A 14,426-nucleotide genomic window follows, 5' to 3' on the forward strand; every position below is an offset into this window, starting at 1 on the left:
TTAAATTCTGAACTATGAGAAGTAAAACAGGTTATAGACTAAAATAGCATTGCATAATTAGGCCTTATATATTATTATTTATTATACGTTGCTTATATAGCGCCATTAACTTGGTGGACCTTATATTAACTTCATGAAAGATAGATCACCTCTAGTTGTTCTAGAAAAGTGTACCCTAAATGATTAAGCAGAAGGCAGATAGGACTCACCCTCACCGGTTCCACATCCCTACTACAACTCCGGTCTCTGTCTTTTGGTTACATCAGTGAAATCAAGTGAATCGTTACATCACCCTACTACCAATCACTGAGCTTAAGGACTCTGGAAAAGCCCCTGAGCTCAGTGATTGGCTGCAGTGGTGATATGAGCTGTCAAAGTGTCAAACTACTGCAAGCAAACCACAGAGATCCGAAGAGCAGGCAATGGACATTACAGGAATTATTTGCAGTCAACTTTTCTAAAAGTGGAAAACCCCTTTAGCACTTGAATGACATATATTGGATTTTGGTGTAAATACCTTTTCCCTATCTTACCTACACAAAATATACGTTGAAACACAAGTATGGCCACCATTCCATCCGCCAAGAGTCGTAACGATAGCACATTTACGGCAAATCCTACCTTTCCCAAAGACTTTGTAATAGTAACCAGATTTTTCCTGAGCCTGACTCTTTATACATACAGAGCTTGTTCCTCATAAACTTGCGAACGATACAGGTCTGGCCGTAATAGAAAATAAAGTGACGTCTGTATACCAAGTTATTTAGTAGTTTGATAGCTGTCGCCTGTTTCAACCTTTTATGAGTTAATAGCTCCGCTTTTTTACAAGCTTTTGAATGAACTTTGTTCACGAGTCACCTGCTAAATGCAGATTATAGAAATGGTTTATGCCATAAAGCTGTCCTACACATTTTTCTAGTTGTATATTATACAAATATATCACAGTTCTTTTTTTTTTTCTAACTGGAGGACAATCTTATTCTAATGATTCAGTGTTGAATGACCGTGAAAGATTTCTAGAATGCGATCCATTTTGTTAAAAAAAACCTTGTTAAAACAGGAAAGTTATTGAAAGACAATGTAAATGTGGGCAATACAGATGTGGCAAGTGTTATCTCTACAGACAGAGGCCATGATTCCAGCAATGTGTCACTTACTGGGCTATTTGTTATAGTTTTTTTTCACAAAATCCCTTGTCTCTCTGCTGCAGATTGGCTGCTTTCTAAAGTGTTGAATGATCACAGGCAGAAAGCTGCCAATCAATGGTGGGGTCATGGATGGACTACATAGTAGCAATTGTACTAGTAAGAATCTCCTGCTGATGATACAAGGATTTTATCAAAACTACAGCAAACAGCATGATAAGTGTCAAATAGCTGGAATTGGGGTACTTTTCCACACTATGCTGCTCTCAGATTAGGTAGCAAAAACCCGGTGACAGATTCCCTTCAAGATAAGAACAAGACTGATCATTTGAGGAAAGTCCTGAAAATCGCCAAAGATCACAATGGGCAACCTTTTTTTCTGCTTAACCTCATTAAATCTATGATTAGTGTTCCACTGAGCAACCACTGGATAAGGACATCATGATCTGAAGAAAAGAAGGAACCAGGCGAAGAGGAAGACCAGCAACCCGATGTCTTGATACTATGAAGATAATGTTGGAGAATACCATGGTGGACCTACCTAGGCTTGTACAAGATCGATCTTCCTACAGGGAATTCATCCATCAAGTTGCAATGGCTCAAGACTGAGCCCAAGGCCAATAAATAAATTGTTCCATTAACTGGTCATTTATTTGGTGAATAGAGAAAAGGAGGTACAAAAACCATACGTGTATGAAAGCGTACAGATTATGTGTTTTTGCTTCGTAACACAATTCAGATTGACAATAGTAAGTTTTCTTGATACTGAACAATGAGGTGAATACTCTAAAACAACTGCATCAACTCCCTGCATCTGCGGACCCATGGAAGTTACAGTTGTGATACCAGACCTGAACTTTAGCCCAAAGTTCGGTTTGGGTACCAGAAAGGTAGCCGAAATTTGAACCAGAGCTCGAACCCCATTGAAAATAATGGAGACCCGAACTTTGGTTCTGGAAAAAAAATCTCTCTCACAGAACTCCGAACATTGCATCGGAATTTCGGGAGAAGGCCTCATTCGGCGTTTCACACCGGACAGTGGTATGAACCTCATCTCTATTCGAGAGTAGATAATGTATTATTGGTGGTCCAGCATGTGAAGATGATTTATACATTACAGTTATGACAGGTACAACATGGATCCTTTTTCTGATACCTTTTTTTAATTTTCAGCCAAAACTGACTTGGATTCATGTCCAGTAACATTTATGTACGTCCTACGTCCGGTGGGGATGTATGAAGGGGTGGCAGCAGCTGAACCTTCTCCATATAGGACTTAGTTTTATATTTCCATAGATCGGGTTCGTTAATTTAGATTTCCATCAATCTGACTTTTATGGATGCACAGATAGAAAATAAGCTTATTTTTTGCTATTTCTTTATTTTTGAACTGGGAAGTTGGGCATGTGGAGGCGACGACAAAAAGTCCCCTCTGTTCTCAATCTGAAAACACAGATAAAAGTTCATAAAAGTCCAATCAATGAAAATATAAAAATAATTTTTTAATGCTGTATATCCATCATGAGCATTTCTGTTTATGCTTCATGGTGGATATATAATGACACGCTAATTATATGGTACTGCCGCTGCACCGGTGCCGATAGCTGCAGGAGCCTGATATACACACTCAGGTTCTTAATGTAACTGCTAGAATTGATGTTCTCACAGATCCCAGCATTTCAACCCCTCATATGCCACTGTTATTAGTGACAGCAGTATGGAGTTTGACAGAGGGAGAATGCTCCCTCTGTCAGCCCATAGGTACCTGGAGTGCGACTAGGGGAAGCCAATGATTTCCTGCAGCAAACAAAAGCCATATATTGACACCTAGTTAATTCTGCCAAAGCTAGGGCTTCCTGACGCTATAACACTGAGGATTAGGCAATGAGTACATGGACATCAAATAAATGTAAACCAGAAAGATAACATGCAGGATTAAACTTCCTGTCAAATGGGATTAATGGAAAGAACGGCATGCTAAAGCTGCTCCTGATAACTGATAGAAGGAAACAAGAATTATACAAACTAATATATTACAATCTGCACAGGCAAAAACTACATATACATAGAGAGAGTCTCATAGAGTCATACATGATAAAACATCCGAAGACTGAATTTTGCATTCCTCTTTCCGTAGAAATTATTTTTATATATTGGACATATTTCTTTTCAATGGGCACAGGGCAAGAGACAGTAATTCAGACTGTCAGTGTCTCTTATTTATTTAGGTTTTATTTTACTTATTTAGTTTTTTATTTCTGCTTTTATTTTATTTTTACATTTTTTATTCATTTATTGTTTCATTCATTTTACACACTGTTCCCCCTCAAGATGTTAAAAGACCTTTGGAGGACATTTAAACTTATTAATACCTTCTCCTTATACTGTATCTGATTTTCTCTATAACTGGAATTGATAAATTATCCCCAGTTACAGAGGATTTTGCAGCCTCCAGCCTGCGTTGCAGAGCTGACTGGGTCTTGGAGTGTTCACTGGGTTCTGAGGAGGAAGCACAGTCAGTGCACTGGTTCAGCGCTGTATAGGGAAATATGGTAATAAATAGTGATGAGCAAGTATACTTGTTACTCGAGATTTCCTGAGCATGCTCAGGTGATCTCCGAGTATTTGGATGTGCTCAGAGATTTAGTTTCTGTCGCCTTAGCTGCAAAATTTGCAGCTGCTAGACAGCCTGAATTCATGTGGGGATTTTCTAACAAACAGGCAATCCCCACATGTATTCAGGCTGTCATGCAGCTACGGTGACAGAAGCTGAATCTCCGAGCATGTCCAAATACTCGGAGATCACCCGAGCATGCTCGGGAAATCTCAAGAAACGAGTATACTCGCTCACCACTAGTAACAAACTATGTTTATCTTCTCTCTGGGGAGTCTGGCTGTGTCTGACATTAGGGTTCCCACCCCCACATCTGCAGGATTTTGTGCAACCTGCTTAAACTGCATTGATGCTTTAGAACGTAGCGGTAAAGTGTGGACTGCCCGGACAATTAATTTCTATGAGCAGTCCAGAAGTAGTTAAACATGCTGTTATATGAAACTAAATGAATCACAAGATAATACAGGCTGAAAGCACAGTTGGTAAAGTCCAAAATGTGACACCAGCATAAAACAGGTGAAAACTGAATGCTGAGCTCAGAAGTCGTGATAGGACCTTGGTCACTTATCAGTTACCATTAGCACAGAATCAGTGTTGCAGTTTTTAGTGTATGTGCAGATAGTGTTCAGGTAGAATCCGCCTTAAAAAGGGCAAAAAAACACCCAAAAACTGAACATATGCACAGCAATATCTAAACGACTTGCTGTGCACATGTTCTCTATTTTGTAACTTCTTGTAAATGCTTCAAGCTTCGAAAGTAGCAAAGTGGTTAAAAGAAGTGACAGGACCATTTCTCTCGCAGCTTCTTCTTAGAAGCCGTTCACTATAGATACATACAAATTTCTGAAAAAATACGGCGGCCGCAGCAAACTATGTATGTAAAAAAATGATGCTTCAGGAAAAACACCGAATATTTTCCTAAAATATATTTTGCAAGAAAAACTTCACCAGTGTATAAAAGGCACCGTGTGCACAAACCCTTAAAGAGGTTATCACAGAATCTATTTCTTTTTCAAAACTCTCTATAGCCTAATATGATCGCTAAACCAATGCTAAGGAGATGGACATGATGCCCATATTCCCCTTGAAAAGACAATTTTTTATTGCAATATGTTATGTGATGTAATGTGGAATGTGATATGAATCAAATATGTTAATAGTATTGATAAAGTGTGTAGTTTGCAGTAAGGATAGTGAGAGTTAATGTCTGGTACTAGCCCAGAGTGGAAGGTGATAAATTGAGGAGAACGTGAACATTTTCTGTTAGTAAGTTAGAAAGAGACCAGTGTGCATAGAGAAAGGACCTAAGGTCCAAAGTGAGCTTTGCCCCATTCTGGAGTGTTCCTAAGTGGGGGAGACCAAAAGGAAAAGCGAGATCCAGAGCTGCACCAACTAAGAGACAGGGTGATCTACCAGAAGACAAGTACTGGGAGAAGATACCTAGCCACAAGGCACAGAGTTTATAACTCCTGAAGGTAATGGAACTAGACAGGACTGAGCACAAGTAAAGTGTCCTGGTGAGAATTCCAGAGCATCGGCATTAAAGGAGAAAAGTACCGGTCATACTGGCACCCATAGGGAAGAGAAGATGCGAAACCACGGGACGAGTACATGACTCTTGCTGCACAGGACTGTAGTGGCAAACTGGGTTGTGGTGAAGTAGTGAGAAGCAAAGGAAACACAAGACAAGTAGAAAGAGTAAAGAGGAACAGAGAAGGTAGACAACAATATAGAAAAGAAGGAAACTGTGTGGAAAATGCATAGATTTATAAAGGAAACATCCATAAGACTGTGTACCTGCTATCTCTTGTCTATATTGCCTACCAAGTTTCCATTCAGTAAAAAGTTTGTTTTTGACTGGTGGTCACCATCATTGAACTGTAAAACATCTGGTCCTGACAAACCAGCAACATCGGCTATATACAGCCTGCATGAGTGTAGCGCCCACACAGCACAAGACCTCACAACCAGCCAGGACCCCAACTTTCATGTAATGCGCCAAAATGCAACTGACAAATACTTTGCCCACGGCTGACGCCCTGCACCACGGTGCAAAACAATTCTTTCAAATATTCACTGGCTAATTCATTTCATACTCCTTATTTTGGTTCCAGTTTCTCATATCTGTGTTTCTCTGCCCAGTGTACAATGGTTATTACTTCAGTACAGCCCATGTGAACACTGTAAAACACTCCTTCAAGCCAAACCCAGTTACCATTTCTACCCTGGCAGGAGGAGTTGCCAGGTTAATCGGTGGCAGTGAGGGACATTCTGTAGACATCGAGGACTACAGGGCAAAGAACCAAATACAGGACTGTTCGCTGTATCCATGACAGTTGGGAAGAGCATGAGCATATCAATTCATGGGACTCTTGAGTTAGCATCCAGGTCAGAGATACATGGCGGCTAGATGGGAGGCCTGCAAATTTCCTACCCTCTGGCTTGACAAAAATGCATTAAAAAAAAACACAGTTTCATTTTTAAGAGCAGAATCAAAGCTTTTCTGTACTATTAAAAAGTGTTAGAAACATTACTTCACATCTGCACCAAAAGCAAATCAAGTCAGGGGAAAAACATATAAAAGAAAAACAGCAAACACAAATTAATCAGAGAAGATTGTTATTGCGTCGTATGGTGCAGACACCTGCAGAAAACGTGAAGAAGAAAAACAGTAGAAAAAATGCTACATGTGAACATGGCCTCAGCGTTACATTTTTATTACAGTTTCTATGGGTTTAATGCAAGGAGTTTGCAAACTTTGTTTAGAAATTTCTCCTGAGTACGCTGATATCCCACTTGTGCCTATGTGGGAAAAAACTACTGTTTGTGCACACAGCAGGGCTCAGAAAGGAAAATGCATCTTTTGACTGTTTGAATGCAAAATACACAATACCAAACATGTAATCAGGAACTGCATTTGAGACACAGTGTAAAACTCAGATGGGTGTTGCACTGAGCTAATATCATAAATGGACCCCACAGTTTGTTACCCACTTTCGAGTGCAGTAATGCATGTAGTTAAAAAGTTCTGTTTGGACAAATCGCAAGGCTCGGAGTGGAAGGAGCAATATTTGAATTTTGGAACACAAATTTGGCTGAAAGAAATGGCGGGCACCATGTCTCATTTGCAGGGTCCAAACAATGCCTAAACAGCAGTAACCCCATTTTGGAAACTACACCCCTCAAAGATTTTATCCAGGGGTATAGTGAGCATTTTGGTATTACACAGCAGTTGTTAACATTATGCTGTCATATTGAAAAAGCTTTTTTCTCACAAAAATCTTTTTTTTATCCCCAAATTTCACACTTTTGTAGGAGGTAAACCCAAAATGTGGATCCTCCAGTTTGTTACCCACTTTATGAGAGAAACGATTCCTCATATGTAGTCAAAAAGTTCTGTTTGTTCAAATGTCAGGGCTCGGGCGGAAGGAAAAATATTTGAATTTTGGAACACAAATTGGCTAAAATAGATTGCCGGTGACATGCCATATTTGCAGGTCCACTAAGGCACCCAAGCAGGAGAAAACCCCACAACTGACCTCAATTTTAAACAACACCCCTCAAGGATTTGGTCCAATGGTATAGTGAGGATTGTGAATCCAAAAGTGCTATAGAGAATTTGATTATATTAGGTCATCATATTGAATATCCTTAGTACTCGCTACTCGAGTTTGCATCGGGGTGCTCGGGTCTGCTCCGAGTATCGCGGGTGCTTGAGTGATATGCTTGATTCCTTGCCCCACATCATTTTTGGCTGTTAGACCCCCAAAATCATGCTGAGTTTGCCCATGTATGGCAGGCAATCCCAGCATGTTTTTTGGCTGTCTAACAGCTACAAATTATGCAGGGAAGAGACTCGAGCATGTCACTCGAACACCAACTATACTCGGTGTATAGACGAGCACTCTGATGCAAACTTAAGTAACGAGCACTTGTGGTCAACACTAGTCGTCATATCATCATCATTTTTTTTTTACTTTTGAAATAATCCTAACCTTAACCCCAACCCTAACCCAACCCTAAGCAAAACCCTAACCCTAAGCCCACCCTTAAACCTAAGACAAGCCTTAACCTAAGCCCAACCATAACACTAAGCCCAACCCTAATCCTAAACCTAACCTTAACCCTAAGCCCATCCCTAACCCTAACTCTAAGCCCAAATCTAACCCTAACAGCAAAGAATGAAAGAAAAAAAATTACTGAATAAAGAAAATATCTTGACTAATAACACAGGGGGCTAACATACTAATTATTGGTTTTTGATCACTGTGATAGGGTCTATCACAGTGATCAAAAGAAACTAGCAGGAAAAATACCTGCTGGGTGCTTTGTGCAGGATGACAGATATCGGCATGTGCATTGCGCATGCGTCTACCTTTTTTTTCAGGAAGATTAGGCAGAGGGCTGAGGGACGGAGCAGGACAGACTGGGGGGATTGCAGAGGTGCTTGGGTACATCATTTCTTTCTCCTCTGACATGTATATTGTAGTGCCTCTGTCCTGGTCTCAGTCTGCTCCCTGCTTCTCTTCAGTCTCCAGGGGCTCCTGTCCCGTGTCCCACGGTGCCTGCTCTTGTTGCTGCTCCCTGGACGCTGTGCACCACCCACAGGTCCCCTGGTGTGCCACTGAGGATGTGTGCACGCGCACTCCCGGTCTCTTAAAGAGACAGTGTTCCATTTTCAAAAATACGTTTCAGCCAATGGCTGATTGTCTCATACTATTTCATGCACCTCTGCCCTTAGGAAGGTGCCTGAGCAACAAGTGTTTCCTGTTGCTAGTTCTCAGGTTCCTGTACCTGCGTGTTAATGCTCTGCTGCATCTCGCTAATACTGGTTTGCCTCCTCAGTGTGTCCTACATGTCTTCCCACGCCTTCCGGGACTACGTCAGCACCTCCTGCATCTCTTCATGCCAGCGGCTGTCAGCTACCCGGTTTTGCCGCTCATCTCCTGTCCTGTTCTCTGCTACTTGCAGTACCTGTCTGCCCACCAGTCCGGTAGAGCCTGCATCCACATACCCGGGGTCAATCTTGAGGTAGCACCTTGCATCTCCTGCACTTTCCATTCTGGCCCTGTCTGAGGGATCTTACTACAGAAGTGTGGGACTCCCTTAGTCACGCCCCCTTTGGAGCCCCCCAGGCAGTGGTCCCGTGGTTCCACAAAAATTTCAATAAACGAATGTGCACTTCACCATCTGTGCCTCTGTTTCCATTCGTTACATATATCATGTGGGATGAGAGCTTAATTATTTTAATAGCAGGTACACTTTTTTTTTAAGTGATCGACAATATTAATTTAACAACGGCGTTCTCGTGCTGAACCCCCGGAGATTTTCAGACTCCGGGGGGGCTATACCCTTACTCCGGGTCCTCATTTTAAAATGGCAATAAGGGAATAAGGCCCCTTAGCGGGCGCCGTTTTAATGCATATTGACGGTTGTTAAGGGGTTAATGTTGATAAATGTAGAGTAATGCACCTAGGACAGAGTAATCCTATTGCTGCATATACATTAAATGGAAGAATACTCAGGACTGCAGAATGGGAGAAGGACAGGGGATTCTGGTTACAAGGAAGCTGAGCAGCAGTGCTCAATGCCAAGCAGCAGCCACAAAAGCAGACAAGATTTTAAGGTGTATAAAAAGAAAGATAAAATTCCACGATCCCAACAAATTGCTACCCCTTTATAAATAATTTGTGAGGCCACATCAACAATATGGGATCCAGTTTTGATCCCCACAAAGATGGGAAAGTAGATTGCCACAAGGGATGGAGGGCTCCCATATGATGAGAGGTTGGAAGAGTTGGGCTTTTTTAGATAAGAAAAAGCAGTGTCAGAGGAGATCTCATTTATATGTATAGATATACAAGTAACAGCGCCCAAACGGCACTGACTGACAGCCAGCTCAGCAGTGCATGTGTGCAGAAATTACTGTGTGCTAGGTTATAGCCGTCATTCACAATGTACTGAGCGCAGGGCCGGACTGGGACTAAAATTCAGCCCTGGCATTTGAAGTTGCACAGGTCCACTAGTCACATGGTGACTATATAATATCTTTGTACACTTGTAGTTTACAAGAAGTGAGAGGAGATTAACACGACTATATAACATGTAGTCATAGCTGTGCCCAGTATTTCAGCTCAGTCCTATTTATTGCTTTTAGGTACAGTACTCCTCCCAAATCTCTGTCCCCTTTTGTATGCATGATTACAGAATTCCTGGCAGAACTGCTCTCTATTGGGCAACCAGACCCCCTGGTCATAGCCGCCCCTATCATACCTCCCAACTTTTGAAGAAGCGAAAGATGGACATAGACTGCGGCGCGCGCAGCGCGCCGCTGCAAATTTTGGCCACGCCCAGCCACACCCATTTCACAACTAGTCACACCCATGTCCACACCTAATCGCACCCATTTAGCACTGCTGATCACACTGACTGGTACTGAGGGCACAGTGGCTGGCATTATGGGCACACTGACTGGCACTAAGGAAGAGAGAAAACAGAGAGAGAGAGAAAAAAGAAAACAGAGAGAGCGAGAAAGAAAGGGGAAAGAAAAGAAAGAACAGTGAGAGACAAAGAAAGAACAGTGAGAGACAGAGAAAGAACAGAGAGAGAAAGAAAGAGGGGAAAGAAAGAAAGAACAGAGAGAGACAGAGAAAGAACAGAGAGAGAAAGAAAGAAGTAAAGAAAAGAAAGAAAGAACAGAGAGAAAGAGAGGAAAGAAAAAGAAAGAAAGAGGGGAAGAAAGAACAGAGAGAGAAAGAAAGAACAGAGAGAGAAGAAAAAGAGAGAAAGAAATAAAGAAAGATTCTACAAAGATACTATAGCAGCCCGGCTCCCATTGTAGTGCCCACCTGAGCCTCCCGATGCAGGACCTATCATGATCCGCTCACATGGCCGGCATCCCCGATTCCAAGGTGATCCTGCTGTCTGCGCTGTCGGAGGAGGACACGGTGATGGATCTGAAGCATTCCTGGTTCCGTCACAATCTCCTCAAGAAATTATCTCATTTCCGGTCAGCTTCCAGCACATTACTTCAGGTGGAACGTCATGTGTGTGTTTTAAAATGCTCCTCGGGGCTCCGCCATGTACTCCTGTGTCCGTGGGAAAAGCATGCTTTGTATGCTTTGTACACACTTGGCTCCGCTCCGTACATCCCGTACACATATGGCTCCACTCCATACACCTCGTACACGCGTGGCTCCTCTCCGTACACCTCGTACACACGGCTCCTCTCCGTACACCTCATACACACGGCTCCTCTCCGTACACCTCGTACACGCGCGGCTCCACCTCGTACACACACACGGCTCCGCTCCGTACACCTCGTACACGCGCGGCTCCTCTCAGTACACCTCGTACACACACACGGCTCCTCTCAGTACACCTCGTACACACACACGGCTCCTCTCCGTACACCTCGTACACACACGGCTCCTCTCCGTACACCTCGTACACACGGCTCCTCTCCGTACACCTCGTACACACGGCTCCTCTCCGTACACCTCGTACACGCGCGGCTCCACCTCGTACACACACACGGCTCCGCTCCGTACACCTCGTACACACGTGGCTCCTCTCCGTACACCTCGTACACACACACGGCTCCTCTCCATACACCTCGTACACACACACGGCTCCTCTCCGTACACCTCGTACACACAGCTCCTCTCCGTACTCCTCGTACACACGGCTCCTCTCCGTACACCTCATACACACGCGGCTCCGCTCCGTACACCTCATACACACGCGGCTCCGCTCCGTACACCTCATACACCCACAACTACGCTCCGTACACCTCGTACACACGGCTCCGCTCCGTACACCTCGTACACACGGCTCCGCTCCGTACACCTCATACACACACGGCTCCGCTCCGTACACCTCATACACACACAGCTCTGCTACATCCACACTGTAAATCCTGACCCCACACATACTTACCTCAACCAGCACCATGACAACAGCAAAGCAGAGTCTTGCAGACGGTAGAGGCAAGGCTGAGCGCACAGGACCTGTGATGAGGTCACAGGAGGGGCGGAGTCAGGGGTGACATGATCGGGGGTCTGGACATAGGCTCCTGATCATGTGACCCCCTGACTCCTCCCCTCCTGTGACCTCATCACAGGTCCTGTGAACAGAGCGAGCAGGCAAGCGAGTGCGAAGCTGTGAGTGGCTGGGGGAAGGGGGTCTCATGCTACGGCGAGGATGGGGTGCGTGGGGGGGGGGGGCGTGGTGGCTTATCTCCCTGCAGTGCAGGAGGAACTTGGAAACTATCACCGCCGTGCCTGCAGAGGGCCGGCGGCAGGAGCAACAGTGGCCGCAGCCGCTGGCAAGCGGCCAGATGATCGGGCGCTGCCGCCCGCGGCCCACGTGACAGCGGCCCAGCGGGAAAATGCCCGGTTGGTTATATTGCCAATCCAGGCCTGACTGAGCGGTAACTGAAACTGCTCCGACACACCTGTAGTACTAAAAGCCGGCAGGTCTACTGCAAAACACTACTAAACTACAGATTAACCCCATATCTGCAGACTATAAGCATTTCTGGACCTGAAAGGTTCCCTATAATGAAGATATACATATTTTCTCTTTTTACAGGCCTTTAATAACATATTGCAAATGCCTTGAAGGGGGAGATATAATAAACATGTAACAATGGGGAAAAAAAAGTATTTGAAATTCTGCTGATTTTGCCAGTTTTCCCACAAACAAAGAATGGAGAGGTCTGTAATTTTTATCATAGGTACACAACTGTGAGAGACAGAATTTTTTAAAAAAAATCTAGAAAATCAAATTGTATAATTTTTACATAATTAAATTACATTTTATTGCATAAAATAAGTATTTGATACAATAGGAAAACAGAACTTTATATTTGGTACAGAAACCTTTGTTTGCAATTACAGAGGTCAGATGTTTCCTGTACTGAGGGAAGGAAGTTGGTCAAAATTTTGCGATATATGACCCCATCCATCCTACCTTCAATACGGTGCAGTCATCCTGTTCCCTTTGTAGAAAGGACCCCCAAAGAATGATTTTTCCACCTATGCTTCATGACAGTATTCTTGGGGTTGTACTCATTCTTCTTCTTCCTCCAAACACATTGAGTGGAGTTGACATCAAAAAGTTATATTGTGGTCACATCTGATCACATGACCTTCTCCCATGCCTTACGTGCTCTGCAGGATTTTAGTCCATGACCGAATAGTGTATTAATAATGGTAATATTTGATACTTTTGTCCCAGGTCTCTTCAGGTCATTGACCAGGTCCTCCCGTGTAGTTCTGGGCTGATTCCTGACTTTTTTCAGAATCATCCTTACCCCACAAGGCGAGATCTTGCATAGAGCCCCTGACTTAGGAAGATTGACAGTCATCTTGTGTTGCTTCCATTTTCTTATAATTGTGCCAATAGTTGTTTCCTTTTCACCAAGCTGGTTGCCTATTGTCCTGTAGCCCACCCCAGCCTTGTGTAGGTCTACAATTTTTTCTCTGGTGTCCTTGGACAGCTCTTTAATCTTGGTCATGGTGGAGAGGTGGAGTGTGATTGTTTGAGTGTGTGGACAGGGGTCTTTTATAAAGGTAATGAGGTCAAACAGGTGCAATTATTCCAGGTAATGAGTGCAGAGTAGGAGGACTTCTTAAGGAAAAACTAAAAGGTCTGTGAGAGCCAGAATTCTTGCCGGTTGGTCGGTGATCAAATACTTATATCATGCAATAAAATGCTAAATAATTATGTAAAAATCATACAATGTGATTTTATTTTTAGATTCTGTCTCTCACAGTTGAAGTGCATGTATGATAAAAATTACAGACCTCTCCATTCTTTGTAGGTGGAAAAACATGCAAAATCGTCAGTGTATCAAATACTTATTTCCTCCACAGTATGTCAGTTTTTCTGTGTTAGAAAAGCCATAGCTTTAGGAGGAACAAACCACATTTATGCAAAAATTTGACACTTTTTAGGTGTTGCATTTTCCTTTCCACTTTTCAAAAGTGAAGAGAAGCAGGGCCAGATTGTCACCTTTAAATATTATGCATACACTGGCCTTGGTTGGAGTGATTTGCTCACAATGGCATGGGGATGTCAGTAAGGCATAATACACCAGTAACTGTTCAAATTGATTTTTCTTACTGGTATGCAACAAGTTGGATGGTCTCAAAATCTCTTTAAGAGGTAAAGGCTTGCATGGGGCAAACAGTATCAGTTGGTATACAGCAGCAAGATAGCACTCGCGACACTTTGCTCGTACTTGGATAGTCTGTTGGCAAAGATTTCAGCACGCACATTTACAGATACACAGTGTCCTTATCTTCTTCATAGTGCAGCACAGCGCACATCGAAGGTGCAGGTCATGGCCCTTCTTACATTCACCTCTCTCGGCAGTAGTATTCTGCAGTAGTTCCTATCTGGCAGATTGTACACAATTGCAGCCTACTCACCCAGTCACCATGACACAGTTGCTCACACACAGACACTTGTCTCTGTCGTTCTCTTCATTTTCAGGCTTCAGCACTAGTGATGAGCGAGCATTAAAATGGTTGGGTGCTCATTAGTGACAAGCAAGTGTATTTGTTACTATTCGCATGGATAGTACGGTATTCTGGTTACTCGTTACATTGCGAGTATTTATGTACTCGCCTCGCTATATTCGGATGTCCCGCCCTGCAGTT

At 43.2% G+C, this 14,426-nt stretch overlaps 1 protein-coding gene across 2 annotated transcripts in view; it reads right to left on the bottom strand.

Moving 5' to 3' along the window:
• LOC141087505 (Krueppel-like factor 5) overlaps positions 1 to 14,426 on the bottom strand; it is a 153,539-nt gene that overhangs the window by 77,140 nt on the left and 61,973 nt on the right. Inside the window, exon 1 of one of the 2 annotated variants that reach the window (XM_073573047.1) lies at positions 622 to 746. The exons of the other annotated variant lie outside the window; for it this stretch is intronic. The gene's annotated coding sequence lies outside the window, so the exon portion shown is untranslated. Of the gene's footprint in view, positions 1 to 621; positions 747 to 14,426 lie in introns of those variants that run through there. 2 annotated transcript variants of the gene reach the window in all.

This window comes from Dendrobates tinctorius, unplaced genomic scaffold, assembly GCF_039654945.1.
Source record: "Dendrobates tinctorius isolate UK_male_01 unplaced genomic scaffold, ASM3965494v1 ptg000034l, whole genome shotgun sequence".
NCBI classification, from domain to species: Eukaryota; Metazoa; Chordata; class Amphibia; order Anura; family Dendrobatidae; genus Dendrobates; species Dendrobates tinctorius.